Below are 23,413 nucleotides of genomic sequence, written 5' to 3' on the forward strand. Positions count from 1 at the left end.
AATAATTTTTCAATAATTATCAAAAAAATTTCAAATCGAAAAAATTAAAAAAAAATTTTTTTTTTTTTATTTACTCGTTCATAAAACTGTAATATTCGGAAAATTAAATAATCATCGTTACATTTTTAATGTTTCATTAATAATGTTATTAATAATACATTCGCTTTACAGAGGCGAATAATTTAAAATTAAAGCAACGTGAATATTGCCTTTAAATTATAATACTCCAAATAAATCAATTAAACTATTAAAATAATCAAAAATCAAAGTAAATTTATAATCAAAAGAAAAAAAAAGAAAAAGAAAAAAGAATAAAAAAATAACATCTTTATCAATGTTCACGTAAATTTATATTCACCATAATTGCATCAGGCGCATTTATTATAAATATATTACATATATATTAAATATATATTACAGTTTTTAATAAAATAATCGCAAAGAAAGTATATAAGTAACAAAACATATGTTTGACGACAGAGTATTTAAGCCTAACGAATGCTTTCTTATCGGTTAAACGCAATTACCGAATACTGTTGGGCATTTACGAATATTTATGAAACAACGTACAGTCGTGGTAAACATGCAATGTCCAACATGCAGTTGTCGATCTAATGGTGCTTCGGTACTCTTTGGCGAAAGAAAAAAGTACGGGCTGTTGGGGATGGTTGCCGAGTGCCGTGCGCGATGAGCTCCCAACTCCTGGTGCGCGAGGATTGCCTGCAGAGGAGTGAAACGAGTAAGCGTGTAAGAGAGTCGTGGTGAAGGGTCCCGTTTCGTATGTGCCACTGGGACAATCGTGTATATTATGTTTCTGCAATACGCCGTCGTATCTGTGGTGTGCGATAATAATAAAGTTTAATTGAATTTTCCGAAAGCTAAAGTGGAGTCGGAAGACTGGCTCACTGGCTCTTAAGACTCCAGTGCTAAGGTATTGTGTAATAAACGGCAACGCAAGAAACACAAGAATGGCACTTGCGACAAAAGTCGAGTATAGATTGTTGTTGTGAAGCATTCGAAAGCCGAGGAAGGGTGTGAATTTGAATAATGGGTGGGAAAGGGAGAGGATTCGTTCCGTTGTGCGATGAGAACGATAGAAGCGATGACGACGTGGAGATTTCACGTCTCGTCTACAACACTTGGGAACGCTAAAAGCAATAATACGTATTCTCTCAGCGGTCAATTGCCGTATAAGCAATTACGAGCCCGGACGAAGGTTCAGAGAGCCAACTTCCCACCTGAACGGACGTCCCTCTCGGAAATTTACTCAAGCTACGGCGCTGTATTACGCAAGAACGGGGTCCGCTCGTCCTCCACGTCGGCGGCACTCACGTAAACTATAACGCTACTTGTGAACGCTGGAATTTTTCCTTTCGCAGCGCATTCGTGATCGTAAAGCCTTATGGATGTATTGTTCAACCCTATTCCCTTGATTGATGCACTGGCTTCGCGTAATCTACCGCGTTATTACCGTCGCGTGTCCATTTCAACGAATTTTTCTGTCACGATAGGGCAAAGAAGAATCGAGTTGATATTAAAACTCGTATAATATACTGTTAATAAAATTCCATTATTGCACTATTTCGACGACTCTAAATTCAAACATATATATATATATATATATATATATAAATATAATAAAGCTAGATAGTTAATGATTCTGTAAGCAACTTGAGAAAATAAGCGAAACAGCATCTAATATTTAAATTATGTTTATTCACATTTACATAAAATTGTTTATATTATGAGCGATTACTCTAACAATTTCTTTCACAACAATATTAGATTTTGCATATGATACATATCTAAATACACATACCTTTTTATATATTCCTTTTTTTACAACTTGTTTCATGACATGAAATGCGCATATTTACGTATCCGCGTTGTAGAAGATTAATATCTTGCGAGAAAAAAACTAGTATTTTTCTACTTCTTCCTGCTACATTTAAGTACTTTCATAAGTCTGTAACTTTGTTATACTTACTTCTTCTAGTTATATTTATAGCGATTTTTAACGGCCTTTTCGAAGAATACTTTATAAACTTCTTCACATATTTGGCTGAGGAAAATTTCTATGTTTATATAATTCAATTACAGGTTACAGTTAGCATTTCACACTTTTAACTTTCCTAAATATTTAAATATTGAGTGAAATTTTCAACTTACTTACTTCTTACTTCAATAACATTTTCAATTATAATATTATTAATTATATTTTATAAAATAAATTTTAATGCAAATTAAGGGAATGGCAATAGATCATTATTTATTATTGTGCAGTCATCGAGCGAAGTGTATCAATGTAGAGAATATACATTTCTGATTAGACATATTACATATTTATCATTATATTTATTATTTATATAAATAATCTAGGTATTAAGGTAATATAGTATTAAAAACTTTAAGAATTTTTCTTACATAATTGTTTTATTTTCGTGTTGAAAAGTTTTAAAAGCAATTTCCTTGAATAACAGAAACTTGATCAAATCGAAATGCAATCAACCACGTGTCCTAAGCATATTCATTGTTTTACAAAATATGATGCAATTAAAAGTTAATTTTGTATATTCTCTTCCCTTAAAATAGAAAAAGGAATTTCAAACAATAACTTTGTCAAACAAACAAATAAAAAAAGCGTCTGTAGTTGAATTTCATTTAATGTACTCAATTAAAGGTAATACAAATCAGAATCGTGACTTAAATAAATCGTAAGTAATGCAGTTATAATCTATTTTATTTTCTTTTACGACTTTTTACGAGTATTATCAATTCAAATAATAATAACTTTTCCAAATCACTAAACTTCCATTTCAAGACTATTTAAAACCCTTAATTTCTCATTATAGTAATTTGAACGATTTAATTGAATTATCTTATCTATCAGTACTATAGTAGCACAGATAATATAACATAATTTACTTTAATTTCTTATGACAATGTATTTTATCGAATTCATTATTATGTATTATTAAGCATATTTTTAATGTTTTAATTAATAATAATAATGATATTAAACTTGAATTAGTGATATCAGGTATTGTATAGATATGTTTAATTGTAAATAGTCTCATTGTTTTTATTGAGTTTAGATATTACGAATTTTATTTTTATAAACTTGTCCTATCACTGTATTCAATTTTATATAATGATTTATTAGCTAAATTAATGACTTTTGTATTTATTTAAAACTAATTATTAAAAATGTATTTTAATCGGAGTTCTTCTAGTTTATTATATAAAGAATTATATATCCGAATTCTCGTTTTATCAAAATGAAATAAATAAAATATTTTCTTATACGTCTCTTTGACATATTTCCAGAGCCATTTCAATTATACGAATATAAAATTCTCCTTTTAACTTTTTGCAGATGGAAATTTAAATTTCTATCAAAATAAAGAGTTGTTTTAAAATGCAGTATTATTTTATTTGTATTTTACTATAATAGCATAGGTATTACTGAAAAATAATTAAATTATTTTTGGGCATTAGAATATGTACTCATGTGTAAGAGTATTGAATTAAAATCGGTTAATTAAAAAATCAAATTGGATTGTCATATAATAATACTTACGCAATATTGAAAAATAAAATTTTATTTCTAATAATAAGTTTTTAATAAAAATCATTTACAACGCTTTATATATTATTTATTACAAAACAATCACTGTTACTATTAATGAAAAAAAAACAAAAAAAACAAAACAAAAAAACAAACAAACAAACAAAGCAAACAATGAAACAAATTGAAGTTAATTGATTCATTGTTTTTATTTATCAATTATTATACTAACAATAGTCTAACTTAAAAAAAAATAATATAAATAATTATTCTATAATTTTGACTTCATAGCCATTACATCTCTGTAAAAAAAAAAATAGTTCTTCCCTTTTTACAGAATGTCAGTTTTTTAATTTACTATAATTTTAATGTTCAAAATTGGTTTCTTAATTATAGTGAGATATTTATCATGACCGTTTTTCTTAAATATTTTTAATGTTAAACCATAGCATGCATCATGATAAGATAGCATTCATGTATAGCAGCTTACATGTTGCTCCCCACGAATAATAGTCCGTTCAAAATACAATTATAATTCTACGAGGATGATTGATGGGGTTATGTATTTGAAAATAAAATATTTTTTGCAAAGCAAGATTTCCCGATATACGAGAATAGGAAATTTATGAATAGGATTTGTCCATTTTGAAGTGAATGTAGCTTCCAGTATATTGTGTGAAATGACATTCTATACATCTAGATTCGCGTAGTTCCCCAATTACACCTGCCAATAATAATAATAATAAACATATGTACATTTATATCTATATGACATATTTAAGGATTCGTACATTACGCAGATTATGATTCTGAAATAATAATTATAGTAACGCAAGCATTATCATTATAAGATACTTTTTAAATGAAAAATTAATAAAAATTAAGCTATTCTACATTTACATTCGCTTGTAAAATTAAGCACAAAGTGTAAAAATAATAATAAAATATCTCAATAAATAAAGGAATAAAAGTGGTTGATTTGTTTTTTTATTTTCTTAATATTGTAAATTTTTGTACCATTTTTTAATAGATATTTTTCTAGAATACATAGCGACTATCACCTCGAGGGAATAAAAGAGCATATATATATATTTATTTATGTTGTTTATTTATTTAAACGGGGCGCTATAGTTTAAAATAACAAATTTTAGATAAGGAAAATAATAAAATTATATTTTTTATTAATTATAACCTTGAGTAATTACGTCATAATTTCATTCCTAATTATAGATGTAACTGCAAAACAATGCTAAAATAAAGTAACAATATGTAGAAGAAAAAATTATATGTTATTTAAATAACAATATTAATAGTGAGCATATTTAAAGAAAGTTTTTTCAAAATTCATTATATATATATATATATATTTACATTATAAATATTATAAATTTACTTGATATATATATATATATATATATATATATTTTTAGTATATAATATCAGCATGAGATTATCTGAATTCAGAAACTTAATAATAAATTATTCCCTCTTTAATTATACATAAATACTTGGCATTTTTATTTGAAATTTAAATTAAACTAATATGATAAATATCAAGAATGTGCAGATAGAGCATGGAAATAATTAATGCCACAGTACTTCATTTAAGTAATAGTAAATTTCCTCGTCCCTCCGACAAAGAGAAAATGTCTCTCCGCATATTCGAGGGCTAACTCTAATATCACTACGAGGTCCGGCGGTATTATCTATCCAGTTAAATCGATTTAACCGCGTTGTTCATCCCCCGAATACGTCCTCAGCTGCTCACAAAAGCCAAAACCAAAGCCAAATCCCCGAGAGCCATGCCGCTTTAATGAGTGCATCTAATTACGCATACGTCAGACACAACCGCGCAACGCCTTTCCTCTTCCCGACTTTATTCCAAACGAGCTCGAGCGAGTCAAGCGATTCCTTTGAAATTCACAATCTTCGAAGTGGCCAGTCTTATTAGACGCTGAAATCGTGGTACATTGTTTTAACGAACTAGGGCTCGTGAAGCTCACCCCTTGGCTCGCTTTATTTTTCTTTTGTTATTCATAACTTTCGTCCTCTAACGCATAATGTGAGCGTGGCACGAGTAGTCCGAGGCCAGTTGCGCTTTCTTCTTTCCTTTACCTTTCGCACGAACTAAGAGACAGACATTTCCTACAAGGTAAACTCTCCAAAGATTCTCTATTTGTGCACCTCCCTTGACGTTCTTCACTTTATTCTTATTTGATCATATTATTTTTTATTTTTCAACCTTTCTTCTTCCCTCTATCCCCAGATTTCTTTTATTATCAAAAAATCTTGCATACATATAAGGTGCGTGCTTTTTCAAAATATCCAAACAACGAATAATGTATAATCATTTTCATCAATGTGGATAGGTGTTAATTTACGCACGGTAGGCACTTTGAAAAACAATATCTATTCGTAGATATAACGATTGTGCTCTTATTGCAACGATTACTACACTACTGCACAAATAACACAAATTTTAATTTGCCGATGAACAAATTGAAATTCCTAATTAATAATACTGTTCGCCATTTACATACTTCAACATACAAGTGAAATTGTAAAAAATACTAAATATAATCAATATACAATAAATGTTATCCAATACTTTTTAATATTGATTTCCTAATTGGAAACTGTATTATAAATCAACATAGTCGTTGCCAGAGAACAATATAATATTAAAATATTTCGTTACAATTATTATACGTAGATTTTAGTAGTTAATTATGTTGAAATTAATAAAACCGACTTTCTTCAACGCTTCGTTAAATAGTCGAGACTTCAATAGCTTAAATATTAAATGTTAATTGTTATTTTACAAATAAATTCATTTCAACGATAATAACAACGTTAATTTGTATATAATATATCCTAAAGTTTATAATAATTCAATTTTCTTTAAAAAAAAAAAAAAAAAAAAAAAAAAAACTATCGCGTTCAATTTAATTAATAATAAATAATAAATAATTAATAAATATATATTAACATAAGCGTATTCGAATTTTATTAGGATAAAATTTATACTATTTCTACTTTTACTAGACATTGTAGATTAATCGTTAATATTAAAGGCAAATTAATCGATCGATTTTTGCGTAAATTCAATGTTATATGAAGAAAAGAATGAAAATGAAAATGACAGCCACTTGGTTATTTATTATGTTTTATTTCTCGGTTATATTTGTATTCCCAATATAAAATAATTCACTTTTTACATCGTTTCCGTCGAATAATAATATTTACGAATATTGGCAACCAATATATTATCTTCGCAAATTTTTTATAATAATTCGTGCATAACAATGCTTTGTGCACGCTATTGCGCATGTTTGTAAAATTAATTCTCTGATTTAAAAACTGAAAAAAGTATTTGTACCAAGTGTCGTTGCATTAATATAGTGCCACTTCTCTCTATCGAAAGCGAGCGAGAGCATCGCATTTTAACGCGTCGAAGTATCAGATTGCCGTGATAATCAATCAGTCATGTTCTCTATTCCGCGTCAGAATCAAATTAAAATAAATAAGAAATAAGAGAGAAGAAAAAAAAACGGAAAAGACAATAAAAGAAATGAAAAAGGAGAAGAGAAGAGAGATAAAGAAATAAATAGTAATAACGCTGAGAGAGCGTAGAGGCATTATTAGTCAAGTACTCGACCAAGTCGTCGACACTCCGCGCCCCCGATGAATTATCTCAGAGCGGTCGGGACGGGCGGCTGGGAATGGTTAATGAGAGCGGGAGGGGCGGGAGGTGGTGAATTCACATCGACACGCTCATGGATCAGTGCAATAGACGAAGAAGTCTCGGAGACTCGTCGTCGGGGCCTCCTCCGTCCCTGACAAACGATCCGCGGCTAATTCCGCGTGGGCTAATCCCCGCCTTCCCCCAGGCCTCGGCTTCCGGCGCTCGCGACATCGAAACAGCCATTTGCTGGATTTTCACACTAACGCATCGCGGCAGCGCTTTATCCCTACTCCGCGTGTATATATGTACTGCTGTAGCTGCTCGCCTATTCTCTTTGTCACCACGCTGATTCGCGACGCCCTTGTGATTGTTTAACTGTCGAGGGGAGTGGAGCGTCGCTGCAGTATTATGCTATAAACGAATAGCAAATATTCTCTTAAGGGCTTTGCCGCCGGATTTTTATTTATGCTTATCAAGGATGCAGTCGATCGCACTTTAGAATTGTCATTGTCTGCTTGTAATCCGCATTGTCGAGGTGACCGATTGCTCTCAATTTACGCTAAAGCGTGAAACGCCCCGGGCAAATATTGTGCATCAGGTGAAATGCAAACTAATAGATAGAAATAAGTAACGTACTACGAGATACCTCGTGCTTGGGATTTTCAAGAAGGAAGAGTGAAATTAAACCGAAGATCCCTAAGTGTCTATGAATGTCGGTATTTGCATTAATATTAAAATACCTCATTTTTTAAATAATGTTTCATCTGTCCCATAAGAATAACAAATAATAAAATTTTAAGCCCCACCCGTTATCTCGTGCAAAAGGCAATTCGAAAAGTTTTATAAGTTTTTTCTTTCATACTTAGGAAATAAAATTTCCACTTGTCTACATTTTAAAGGAAAGTTTTATCTAATCGAATACCACATTATATGAAGAAAGTAAAAACATCTATAGTAATCGTTTCCTTCACCTAACTAAATATTACTTTAAAAAAGAAACAAATAAAATATAAAAATAAATCAACAATAAATAAATAATAATTAATAAATAAAATAATAAATAAATAACAGAATTTCTTATAAATAACAAAAATTAATGCACATGACATAAGATAGTTGTATTCATTCGGTATTGTTATGATTTATATTATAATTTAATGATACGACTTACCAGACCAATTAAAACTATCGGGAATAGCTTTGTGATAAATAGAAACAATGTAGCATATTTGCTTAATGCAAGTATAAATTATTTTCGTAGTAACTATATAAGCAAAATATGCAATTACATACTGAATGAATGCATTTACATATGTAATCCGTAATTGTTGAAATCTTTTCGCCGTCTAGTCTTTGAGAAACTAAACGCAAATGGAAAACAACGTGATTCGCGCGCTCCGCTGAAAATCCAAGCATATAACGCACCTTTGGCACGGCCCTTTTTCCCTGCATTTCAATTCAATCAGACGAGAGCTCACTCGCAAGTTAAATTATCAGGATGTGTTACGTGCCATTTATAATAAAATAAAGATCCTTTGTCCGCGCGTCAGAGCAGAGCCGCCTCTCCTAGCTTCTCTCAACATTTTCGTCCGAAATACATCTCACCCGAGTCTGCCAGCTTTCCCGCGCACGAATAAAGGATTTTGGCATCGGTGCTCTCCTCTCCGCCCTCGCTTTCACTCATTCTCTCTCGTTCTCTTCCTCTTCTCGCTCTTACTCTCGCTCTCACCGACTATTTTCCCGGTAACAAGGGCGCTAGCGCGAAGCAAGAGAACAATCGCGACATTCATCGTGCGCGCGCACACACACACGCGCGCACAACTCCCCTCTCTCTCTCTCACACACACACACGCGCGCGCGCGCACACGCGCACACGCAGACGCACATACACACAGAGATATGTCGAGAATTTTATTCAGCCGCGGAATGGTCTTGTTTTCGGGACGCTGCTGCGGGTGCTGATGCTGGTACTGATGCTGGTGCTGGTGCTGGTGCTGGTGCTGGCGCTGGTGCTGGTGCTGGTGCTGCTACTGGTAGTACTGCTGCTACCGCAGTTACTTCTACTTCCAGTTCTCCCTCCACATGCAGGCGCAGACGTGCTCGCGAAACCCGCTACGAGGAGCGTCTGCTTTTAGCATTATTTTCTCCGTGCCCGCGTATATTCTGATTTACGAGCCCGGCATGAGTATGATTGCGCGATACCTCCGAGGGTTGCACTTTTTGTGCAGAGTTCAGGGACAATTAGATGGGTTAGCCACCTTCTGGGCTGCTTATCATTGTATTTTTTCCCGAAAGCTTTTCGTCTTCAGCGCTATTTGAAGCGTCATCAGTTTTACCATGACTCTATCTGCAGAAGCCACGACCTTTATTCTCGATTTTTCTATTAGTTTTAGTGCATACTTTACTCGCTTGATGGATCAAATTTCCGAGCCTCTAAAACAAATGACTATTGTCTCACGGGCGCTTGTAATTTTGTAAGAGCTTTCAAAGCTTCTCCCGGTATTGCGATTCTTTTCTCCTTTTTTTTCCAAGTATTTTCACAATAATGCACAATAATTGATGTAATTTTATTCTTGGATGCCGAAGGGTGGAGGGTGGTGGGAATAATGTACAATGACGTTGCATGAGAATTGGCGAATCTGTTTGCGCAATAAAAGCCTCGTAAGAGTTGTAATTTTTGCTTTATCGATTAAGATTTGGTTTTTGCACTCGAGGTTTTGCGAATAACCGGGCCGATATTTTCAACAAACATTACGAACTAATCTCTAATAATTGCCACATTTTATACATAACGAAAGCGTGTGCTAAAAATCCGATATCCACTATGTGAAAAGTATTTTCAAAGGCATTTATAAAATTATTCTCTCCCATGTGAAAAATAGTAGGTAAAAGATAGTGAAAAATTGTAGAATCAGGCGATTTAAAGAAAGTATCGAAGAAAGATCAAGATCGATCTTTCTTGGTGCTGAACAATTTTCAAGTATCGATAACGCTTCGGCGCATGCGCGTTCGGATTGGAGTTGACTCCCTCTCCCCTTCCGGCAATTCACCGAGGATTTACACGAAGGAATCTTCGGCAAATCGACCGTGAAAGGGATTAATTTATGGGTAGGCTCGAGCAGAAGCACGCGAACGGAAGAAGGAAAGTGAGAATGATAAAGCAGTGCTCGGGAAGGTGGATAAAGCTGAGAAGTCGCACCACCCGACAATTCCGACGAATCTTACATAGAGGTAACACTGGTCACTCTATTTATTCCTTTCCCCCCTCCCTCTCCCAATTACGTCCATTTCCATGCGGTAGCCGAAGAAATGCGAGCGAATGCACTTCGCGCGTTTGTAAAACATGCATAATAAAAAGGGTACGGTCGTGAACTGTCTATGGCGCACGCGCGAACTTGAAGCACGAATGAAACTGGGATCGAGAGAAGGAGGAATGGCGCGGGTAAAGGGCGAGGGCGGGAGGAAAAGGACTAAGAGCACTCTCGATCGATCCTCGAGTAAGTTTAGTCTGTGACTGTGAGAGCGGCTTAAATTTGTAGTAGTGGGCGGCTAACGCGCCCGTAATGAAAATTACATTTAAAATCGCTCCGAATTTTTTTTCCCTCCCCTCCTTCCCTTGTAAATATTTTACGTAAGGCCAATGTAATCCCGGACTAGGGAAGATTTCTTAAATTTTACGACTCAGCGTAATATTTTAGTAAGAATAAATACATAATACAAGCTCATTTGCTTATTCATTTTACGTGTATATTTAATAACACCATCCAATATATTATTTACTGAATGCATGGTACTTTAATATTGACGTATGTTTTATGGAATTTTTCAAATGTAAATTTAACTTATTGATAATATAATTTATTTTACATAAAACTAACGCGACCACATACCCCATGAAAGGTATATTTGACTTTCTCGATTATTTGATAATTTTTATTTCAAAAGATCTTATGCTTCTAAGATTTTTTTTTTTTTTTTTTTGTTTAATGACATTCGTGTATATTATAATAATTGTTATAGTAAAATAATGAAACTTTTTATTAGGACGCATTCATAATATAATGAAGCTGATATTACATAGATATAAATGTGTAGATAGAATAATTTCAATTAATCCATGTCATTTGACAATGACAATTTTGAAAAATTCATTGCTACAAACAACATTAGATCTATAAAAATAATAAAATTACATTCAAGCAGTGAAATTTAAATACTTTATAACCATCATACTTTTTCATATAAAAAGGATAATTATGGCTGAACTCGTAGAAGTAAATATAAGACTTTCTTAATCGTGTAAATAATAAAATTTTATGGGTCAAATTTTTAATTTGTCTTATTTTACCGGACTTAAAATCCATTTATAATTATTACAGAATTATAGTGTGAATAAAGTTAACTAGGACGCTATAAAATTTATTGTGTTAATTTATAAATTTGAGAATTATAAGAACTCGGTTGATATTTTTTTTTTCACGCTTTAGTGTATATTTAAATACCGTAAAATGAGTATAAAATATATTTCATTTAATAGTATTAAAAGGCAAAATGTGCGGTTTACGCAGTTTTCCTAAAATTGTAAACACAATATTGCTTTTAATGCTTACATTGATCAAGTATTTTCATAGTTGCCGCTATAAAGCGACCACGCTCGTAAAATTTAATATACTTCAACTTTACTTCTTATTATGACCCTAGAGTATTACAAAATACATAAAAATGTTCTGTGAAATTGTCTATCTGCACAGGTATAGCACTAAATATTTAAAGCTAAATAACTTTATAATTTGAGGAGAAATTCGACCGTATCAGTTACACGTACAGCACTAGTTGAAAGACAAAATTAATACGAGCATGTGTTTCGTGTAATTTTCATCGTGCTAAGGCAAACAACAATTTCGCTACGTCACGCTCTTCGTAGCTCTCTCTCTCTCTCTCTCTCTCTCTCTCTTTCTACTACTACTACTTTATTTCGCTCTGTCCTCTCCTTGCTGTTTCGCAATGTTGACAACAAGAAGCACATGGTCAATTAAATGTAGGATATCCTCGAAATTACACTTGATACTAAGAAAAGTATACGTGAGAACTAGAAGAATAATGGTAACAATGGCACGACACAGAGGTCAATCGCAAGTATATCAATTATACACCTCTCTCGCCCTCTCTCTCTCTCTCTCTCTCTCTCTCTCTCTCTCTCTCTCTCTCTCTCTTTCACTTTTTATCTCTACGAGGGTGCATTATTACTGCCGATTATCTCGAGTTTCGATGTACGTACTATATATATATATATATATATATAATAAGCAGAAGGACAAATACAGAGAGAGAGAGAGAGAGAGTGAAAGATATATTACACCTAAGACAAAGGACTATACTATATAACGTACATAATGTCTGTCTAAAAGCTCATTGTATTTAGTTGTATGGATAAACTAGCATCGACTATAGATATACAAATTGATATGTATCCACGTATTTGTAGGCTTTATACATATAAATGTACGCACGTGTGTACAAAACGATAAATACTAAATTTGATATCCCAAATCGAGTTCTTCAATGTATAGCATCAACTATAAAGACAAGAGCGAATGATGGCTAATGGAAATTGCTTTAGATTGTTAGAAAAATGATATGTCTGTAGAGATTATTAATACTGCATTCATACATCGCTGGAAATGTATCATACAAAAAATTAAAAACATAAGTAATTTTTTTGATAGGTATTAAAGCATTGTATTATTTGTTATTTAAACAATTATTTAAACAACAAAAAATGTTTATTTACAGTACGATAATTTTAAACGTAAAATATAATTAATATATAATGTCTGAAAATTAAAGTTTCTTTATTTAATTCAATTCTTCACGATTAAATTATTTTAAAAGGAACTTTAGCCTTGATTTATTGACTATTACATTAAATTCTAATTTTCCTTCGATTTTATATTTAAAAATTTCAACTAAATTTATTTATAATATAGAGTGTTACCCAAGCATAGCATATTTATAGTATTACTTTATTTATTTTTATTTATTTCCAATCTAGTTTTTATTGAAATTATTATTTAAAAATCAAAATCAATATTAAATAAAACCAATTCATTAAAAGCATAAATAATGAAGGCTACTATAAAAATTTATATTTCTATATGATACATGTAATAATTTAATATATTATTAAATAATGTTGAAACTAATCGCAGACATACGGCTTTGTATTACAATATGAAAATAATTTCATATTTTAATAAAGCCTATGCGATATTGGAATATGGAAAGATTTTTTCTTTTAATTATGATTCAAAATATTAACACTACTTAAATTGAATTGGCAGAATAAACTGAGGGTATAAAGAAAATATTAACTATTAGTTTTATTGTCATAAATGATTGAAAAATTATTAATATTAAATTTTAATATAGTTAATCAATAAAGGAATCAAATATACATTTTCTCTGCTGAATTATAATTCAGGCTTTTACGGACTGTTAAATTTAAGCATGTTTTTAAAAAGAATTATAAATAATTGTTAAAATTAAGTTTGTAAAATATCGTGATATAAGCTACGTGAAAGTTGGTGGTAAAAGATAAAGTCGAGGAAGAGGAAGAAAAAAAAAAGTAGGGAATGAGAGAATGGCATAATCATTAATGTAACATTTTACTGTGTGAGTGGAAATTATATTTATCATGAACGTCTAATGTACAAAACTTGTAAAATAGATTTAAAGATTTTAACAAACAAAAAAAAAACACAGATTTATATTAAAAAATATTTATTTGTATAATAATCTTCACTTACGTAAATTCATTTCATTTCTTTCGACGATGTTGAAATATAATATTTTATTATTTTATTTCATTAACAAATTTCTCAAAATCTCTTTCACCGCATGCTTAACATGTATTCTTATTTCTCTCAGACGATTGTATAAATTATTTTCTTCATTAGTTTTTCGAACATTTAAGAAAGTGGTCTGCATTTGCATTTCTTATGAAAAATATTTTATGTAACCAACATTTAATACGATATGTTATTTCATAAATTTTTTTAACTACATAAATTAATATTTAATTTACTTAGCCCTCTCGAACATATGTAATCAGAAAGTAACAAATTTTATTAATTTAAAGATAAGTTGCTCTCCTTCTGCACAGTTAATAGTCATTGTGAATTCTGTACAGATTTAATTAAAAGGTTTTGAAAAACTCTACTAGTTGCATAAAACGGAAGAAATGTCTTTGATCAGGCAAATATCTCTTCAAAACTTTTATATTTCGTGTCAATTTATGTTTATTAATTTTATTTTACTCTCATATTTCTTATGAAAACTGCCATAAAAATTTGTTAAAAGTGATTCATAAAACAGAAAGTTGTCTCATCAAAATCTAGCACTGTATCAACTACGCAAAAGCTTGGCTAATAACCGACACTCTTCTTACAGTCTGCGTGTACCATTACTTCACTTCTATTGAATAAACAGGCGTAGGGTAATAAATATCCGCGATAGTAACTAACAACAATGCCCAATCTATTTACATTTAGTTATATTTTAATTTACTCTTCGATTATAATCGCTGCAACAAAGTAATAATATGTACGCGATACTGTTAATAAATCGTGTAAAATCAAATTTTTACCAATCGACAAAATTTTGAAGATAATCCTTATATAGAGACCAATATAAAGACTTAACTTCAAAATTTATCCACTGAAAGTGAAGTCGGGTAAAGCAAACTCTGAATGTGTAACACATGTCGCAAAGCTATTAACTCGTATCAAATTGAAGTGCCTCTTAGTACTAATGTGGGACGATGTTCCCATTAGGATCGTTAGTGTGGCGTTACCCTATTCGGGAAGGATGACTGATCAGTTAGACAGTTGAGTAATTAACCGTCATTGCTTCGCGAATTTCTATTGGAATATAAAAGAAAAGTGCTCGGTTGCGTGAAGTGTAACGGTATGAAATATATATTAAATAAAAGTTGGCGGGGCAGGAGGGGGGGGGGGACAATCTTTAACGAATAAATGACCAGAATATGTATATATTACAATTCCCGTGTCAAGAAGATAGTTTGCCAACATCTCAAGATCGATAAATGTTCTAAGTATTAGATGGACTATATTGTTGACAATGATTATTTCAGATTTAATCAAATTTAAACCTTAATTTTAATATAATAATCTACATAAACATGAAATCATAGATATTCACGTATATTTATGTATAGATAATACAATGTAGGATTGTCCAGGCATAATGAGAAGTCATTTAGTGCATATCGACATCATACAAATGATGGTACTTTCAAATGATGCTATATGAATACGAATACATATATCTGCTTATAAATTAATGTTTACATCGATGAACAGTAATCTCTTATAAGTATACGAAACTCTATACAATAATCGCAAATTCTTATCACATTTTTTATATAAACTTGAATTTAGAAATAATATATTTAAAACAATTAACCGTATTCGGTCTTCAATAGAAATCAATCCACGCTTTACATAAAAAATATAAATATTATACTATTAATTAAGCATCAATTATAATTTCACTTTATTATTAGAAAATATGTAATAATTAGAATATCGATTTATTCTATGAGTACACGATATATAACCATAACATATAATATAGTTACAAATTAATAATATTTTAATTTTTTTCATTTCAGGACGAAACTAAATTTAATGTATATTTACACATAATATATATATATATATATATATATATATATATATATATATATATATATATATATGTGTATATAAGATATTTAAGTTACTAAGCATAATTAATATGGTAACATGATTAGTTTCAGTATAATTATATGCTTACATAATTAATTTACTTATAAAAAATTTAATTTGCTTATAAATTGTGTATATATATATATATATATATATTGATATATATTGATATTTACAGTCTAAAAAGTATGTAATACACGTGTCTATAAGTTTATAAATGCCATTCGAATCACGATTCATTAATTTTCACTGATTTAAACAATTTATGGAGTTGAAGACTGCGATGCAACAGAAAGCCATTCATAAAGAGAAAAGTGAAACAATGTTTGTTAACGTTTTGAAGCGCGATATTATTATATTAACATTATCTTGAATGGTCAATTAAAATATATTTATACTTATTAATTCGAATAAATTTCATATTTATTTTTTAAATTTTCATTGTTTAAAAATATAACAAATTTATTAAAATATTATGATAATTTATAATATTTAATACTCTGGTTATTTGTTGATATTTTTTCATTTATTAAATAAGACTTGTATTAGATATATTTCAATGAAAAGAATAATACGAGTACTACGAGTACTAGAGAGAAACGATGATATCCATTAGAGCGAAATCAGTTACTTTTCTAATCAAACATTCTGTGGCTACAGCTGTATTTATAAAAATAAAATTATAAAATTATGTATTAAATTTAACAGACTTAATGCTTATTATTTACATTACAATTTCTATATTTAATATTAATCCTTACTTTTATTATATCAAAAAGTATCAAAAGTAATTCACCTTCCGAAAACGTGATAAAAAATTTTCTTACTTATTAAATTTTTTATATCACAAATACTAAAATAAATAAATTAACTTAAATCTTATTAGTTATATGTGTGAATAGATTCAATTTTTTATAATTCAAGTTTTTTATTTTGAAAAAAATAATAGAATCTGTAAAAGACCAATAATATTCATGAAAATATTTAATCTGCAAAAATATTATCATAATAAAGAAGGATGGATTATATGAGTTGAGAAATTACCGAAACTACTTCATTTGGTTATGAAATATCGTTTGAATATAGAAACATTGAGAGAGAAATGCAAGAGTTTAATGAATAAATTCCTGGATTTTCCTTTCTCTATATCGCTTTAGTAAGATGAAAGTGACACGAAAAGCAGCTCTCGTAGACGAAAAACATTAATAACCATAAAATATAGCTTTTAAAAGGTTGATCAAGCGTGTATCATATAATGGGCTTCACGTATGCCTGGCAATGAAAGTCACACGAGAGATAAAATATTCGCTACAACGTTAACACAGCACGACAAATGGCTGATGCACGCCTACACGCGCTCAAATATGAAATATGAAATTCGATCAAAGTCTGCAACGTTAATTTTTTTGTCCTGCTCCCTTTCAAAAAATGCCGGTGGCTATCCGCTCTCTATAACTACGCATTATTATTGATAAAAGTTTAAAGCTTTCATTTCGATCAGCATGCTGAGAGGCTTTTATGCTTTATATTTCCACCCAGCCTATCTTAAATACTGTTCTCGGTGAATCTCATAATTAGCAGTGATGGCTCTTCCATCTCATATTTTTCCTGCTACCTTCTCTGCCTATATCATACTATTATTATTATTTATTTTTTTTTTTTTTTTTTTAATTATTTTTTATATAGTCTGTTTCCTCTATTTCTCTATGCTTAAAATTTTGCATATTCTTCCACTAATTGTGCTTCATTATCTCCTTTAGAAGATTAAAAATAAAAATTCAGTACTTAAAAACGTCTCTTTCTTTTTAAATCAATAATTTTGAGGCCAATTGTGAAAAATTAGTCACAGAATCAGAGGTCTTTACCGTTTCTTTCCTTTTCATTTTCTTCACATTATGAATGATCAAAAACACATGTTTACCTTACAATGACGAATATAATAAAAATATAATAAACGAATTCAGCAAAATTAACAAGGAAATCGGTTATCATATCGTTTAAAATCTATATTATTATGTACGTGATAATGATCATTGTCTATAATATTTATGATTACATTTAAGTCTTTACGTTTACTTTCATCTTAATGGCTTAATGTAATGGAGGAAATTTTGTTCCTAATTTATTCATTTAATATTCGTTATTTTAATAGATATGCCATTATATTCTATTGAATCAATTTATTTTCTCGCATACATTTTTTTATTAAAATTATTGTAACAACATTTTTTTTACCCTATGAAATAACAAATATTTTTTACTTCTTCATTTCATCGTCTTCAGTATATGGTATAATATTTCATGGCTCGAATTATGAATTTCTTTTGCTATTTTAATGAAAAAAATTTTTCTAACCATCACACTAATAGAATGAGCATTTCCCAATTTGAAATTAAAATATATATTTTTAAATTATAAGACTTAACATATCTTAAAATTAGTTTTTATAAAGGCAAATATTATACGATTTTAACAATGAAATCACGAATGTAAAACATATTCGTATTATAAAAATCCATCTATAATAAACAGAATATTTAATGTTCAAAATGTTTTAAATGTTTGACAACTCTTTATAAGTTAATTAAATATGTTTTACATTCATCTTATACTTCACAGAAAATTAAAGTTTTCCAATAGATTAAAAAACGTTGTAAGTCTAGTAAAAAAAAAAAAAAAAAAAAAAAAAAAAAAAAAAAAACATCATCGAGAAGAAATGCTTATAAATAATCTCATAAAATATATATATATATTTTTTTTTTTTTTTTTTTTTTTTTTTTTTTTTTTTTTTTTAATACATATACATCATTGCAATCAATCATCAGTTTAATCAAAATAAAAATAACTTACGTATTTTATAAAATCTTATTTTACATTAAATATAATTATGACTATTGACAATTAATAGTGTACAAGAAATAAAATAATATTTTATTAATATAATATTAATACTATGAATAAAAATCTGAAAATACGCTATTAAAATTCACAAAGTAAGTATGTTGGAGATTGAGAGAATTTTTTCGTTTATTATTTTGGGAAAAATACCAAAGGTCATAAGTTTTATAAAAAAAAAATTCTTCCAGGGTCATTGGAAGCTCGGAAAGCGCAGTAAACGACCGTTGGTTTTAGCTAGCAAGAGCGCGCCGAGTCTGTTTATGCGAGAACATGTCAAGAGTGAGAGAAATATATAAACAATCGAGTTGAAAAATATTTCCTAAAATTTGTTTGTAACGAGAAACTCGGCTGGTGCGACATCGGCCAATCCTCGTGTGTCCTCGATGCCCTCAATGTCACGAGACATCACTTACGCATACATTGTTGTCAAGTACTGTTCAAGTCAAGTCCACATGTTGCCAATTGTACAAGCCAAGTGAAGACGTTTTACCAAGAATACGTCCCTCCGCCGGCAAGGGATGCCGGCCACCGAATCGAAGGCGCTGCTGCCAAAAACACTTTTTCCGACGTTGTCATTGTCTAAGTCTAGTTTCTTCGCTGTCCGCGTATGGGGAAGCCAAGTGAAAACTAGTGACCAAGTTTTTATTAAGTGACCCACTTACCAGAAGGAAGATCATACATCAACCCTCCTGTGCAGCAATCGATAGGTGTCAACGTTAAATCTCCTTCATTGGTGCGTAAATAATGGTGAACTACTCATCCCAGGATCAAATCAAGGTCACCGTATCACTGTGAATACACAAAGGTCCAGTCCGTGTCCATGACTCGAGCATCATCTTGTGTACTATACATATAATTGTACTATACATATACTTGTATTATAAATTGTAAAATAAATCATATATATTTATCAAAAAGGACGATATTTTCTACAGCCCTTCCACGTCCTCTCCTGAACTCCTTCCCGAGCATTTGACGAGGGCCGACGGCAAAAGTAAGCTATTGAAGCATTGGCAGTTCGAGCCAAGAAAACAACATCGTAAACGAACAAAGTGAACCTATAAATTAAACGCCAAGTAAGGTAAAACTACTTTTATGGCATAATAGAATTCTAAACATACAAATAATAAAAAATTATGATACGTATTTATAAATATAAATGATAATTAGACATTTGAGTAGACGTTTAAACATTTAAATTTTATGTACTCATCAGTGCAATCGGGAGCTCGAGATTTGAAGAAAACTTATAATAAACGAGTGAAAATTCATTGAAATTTTCTTTAAAATTGCATAAAGTCTTTGGAAATATTGAAAAAGAAAAAATTTGTGAAAAAATCAATTATTTTTTAATACAATAAGAACGTAAAGAAAATATCAATATGAATCATACAATATTTATATAAAATTTACTAATATTGAAGATAATTTAATCAAGCCTTCTTCAATAAATCAATAATTTAATTTTTCAATACAATTTTAATGATTACATAGTTATAATTTTATCGCAGATAAGACAAAACAATAAAATAAAACTTTGAATTTATATTATTATTTATCTTCTTATACTTTCCACTGCTTCTCCCGTAAACAATCAAAATTTCTATGAATTTCTTCGCTCTCCTACTTTAATGCATCACTACTCAAAGTTCTGACTTATGACATGTATTCTTTCATTTGAATCATAATTCTCAAAATTTTTTATTAAATTTACATCACGCTAATTATACAAATCAATTGATCAAACTTAGAGAAAATTAACAGATTCTACTACCGTCTTTCATTACCATTCGAAATCCGAATAGAATCAATATTCTTCACTCGGCCTCGATCAAAGCGGAAACAATATCAACGACTCGTGTTTAAATCGGAAAGGCAAAAAAAAAAATCTTCACTCGCCCAAATCACAGGGAGAACAATATATTCATCGCTTGCCAAAAATCAATATAATTAATATATATTCGGCTTATACGGCTCTCGTGCCACAGATTCGAAATATATAAACAGCAAATATCATATGTACTTTGTAACTTAAACAAGATGCGTATTTTTCCGATTAATATTTTAATTTTGAGCTCAATCAATAGTCAATTGTTGGCAATAATTTTCTAAAACGATTAATATTAAATACATATGCTTTTCATCGTGTTTTCTTAAATATATTCACTCCTCGTTAAAAAAAAAAAAACAAAGTATTATGTAATTTTTTGTAATTATTAGTTGTAATATTAAGATATTAGTTATGATAGTCTTTATTCATTCATTTCCTATTAAAGAATATTATCTTAAATGTAATTACACAGAATTAAATGACAATACTCACTGGCAATAGAATAATTTTCTTGCTCTATTTAATCCTAATAGCACATTCTATTTTAATTAACTTCATTATTTATTTTATAAATATCTATTAATGAAATCTAATCAAACTATTTTCAAACGGAATAATCGTCTTCCTTGACATTATAATTATGAGAAAATATTTTCAAGACCCAATCTCTTTAATTTGTCACTTAATCAGAATCTTATATTTGAATTTCATAACAGTATATATTAATAAAAGTCTACATATCTAGATAATAAAAAATAAGTAAAGATTTTTTTTTTTTTTTTTTTGCTATTCTAACAAAATTTGTAAACGTAACAATAACTAAAGATAAATGATGAAATCATATAACAGTATATGTATGTATGTATGTATGTATGTATATATATATATATATATATATATACACACACGCGCGCCCGCGCGCGTACGTATATATTGTACTTTGTATGTGCTACGCGTAAAAATTAAATCTGTAAATCTACTGTTAATTGAAATTATCTATGAATATAGAAATTATTCGACATTAACTTATTTTTAATAAAATTTAAATAAGGTTAAGCTAATAATGATTCCATAAATATCACGTAAATTCTAATAGATACTAATTTCTAACGCACAAACACCTCTTTGGACCGGATCCATTTAATGTTAATTTGTTTCAGTGAAAAATACATATAACGAGGAATATTTTCTATTCATAAAACTAGATCTAATTTTCCTAATCATATTTGAATATGTAATTATTATTTTAATCTAATATATGTTTCAGAGCCTGTTGAAAGTAGTATAGAATTATGTCAGGAATTTAAGAAAGTAAGAAATTTCAATTTAAAAATTATGTGCTGTATATTTTCGAATACTCACTATAGCATAAAAAGTTTAAACGAGTATTACTATCAGATACGCAATTTACAGAGATCTTTACTCACTCAGAACAGTATAATTGCAGTTCACAGTTGAGTCTTTTTACGAGCTCTCGATAAATTGACTTCCATTTTGTAAAATCGCTGTTCTCAATGTAGGTAGTAAGCGAACCTATTCTCAGAACAATCAAACTCATTCGCAGGATTTCGATTATTGAGAAACAGCGACCGGACTTTTCCAAGTCTAAAATATGATATAATTAGAGTTTGGTTCAAAAAAACGATTGAAAAAAAAAAAAAAAAATGATAAAAGTATAATGATTAAATCAACAAGAAATAAGAGCACTATCGTTTATCAGTTGATATTACAAAATTTTATTGTAAAATTTCTAGATATAACGTTATACTAATTTTATCGACGACAATAATATGTATGCAACTATTTTTATTATGTTTATTATTAAATATTTAAACATTTTTAACGATAAATATGTTATTTCAACATCCGCATTTATAATATTTAAAATATCATATTAAAATTTCTGTATAAAAAGGCTTATATTTATGCTTCATAAAAATAATCTATGCAACATCTGCTTTATTCTAAAACTTTTAAATTTCAGACTTTTTTAAATTAAAATGGACAATCTTATTCAATTAATCATTTTCATAAAATTTTTATTTATTAAAAAAATAACAGAATAATTATCATTGTAAAAGTTATAAATTAATATTTAAACATAGACTTGTATTTGCAAAAATTTTTTTTTAAATTATAAACACATTCTTATAAAATTTATTTGATTTTTCCTAACTGCATTAATATAATACTGTAAAATATGAAAAATAACACCAGTTACGTGAAATGTTGAATCAACTTTTTAACTATACTAACGAAATATTATTATTAACTTAATTGAGATTCTCATTTGAATTTTTAATAAGTATTTTTTCTTTTCTTGATTAAGTTGAATACATAAATGGGGATGATCTGAAATTAAACTAGATACTCCAAACCAAGTTGAAATGGCCTCCATTTAACTAAATAATTTCTGTTGCATCACACATACGTGCATCTCTTTTCAAAGAGTACGTAAGCAGTGGGAGCCTCGGCATTAAGTATTTTGAGCAAAATGTGTGATAGGTGGGTAAGTTCTATCTAACTCAGTTGCATACATATTTCTCGGGTACGCACCGACATCATCCGCTACTAGTATTAACTATGCGCGAACAAAGTCACCTATATATCTCTTCATATACTTCTCTCTCGTATTCGCGCTTGCACGCTTATAAACGAACGCA

This window comes from Ceratosolen solmsi, unplaced genomic scaffold (assembly GCF_000503995.2).
Source record: "Ceratosolen solmsi marchali unplaced genomic scaffold, CerSol_1.0 scaffold33, whole genome shotgun sequence".
Taxonomy (NCBI): Eukaryota; Metazoa; Arthropoda; class Insecta; order Hymenoptera; family Agaonidae; genus Ceratosolen; species Ceratosolen solmsi.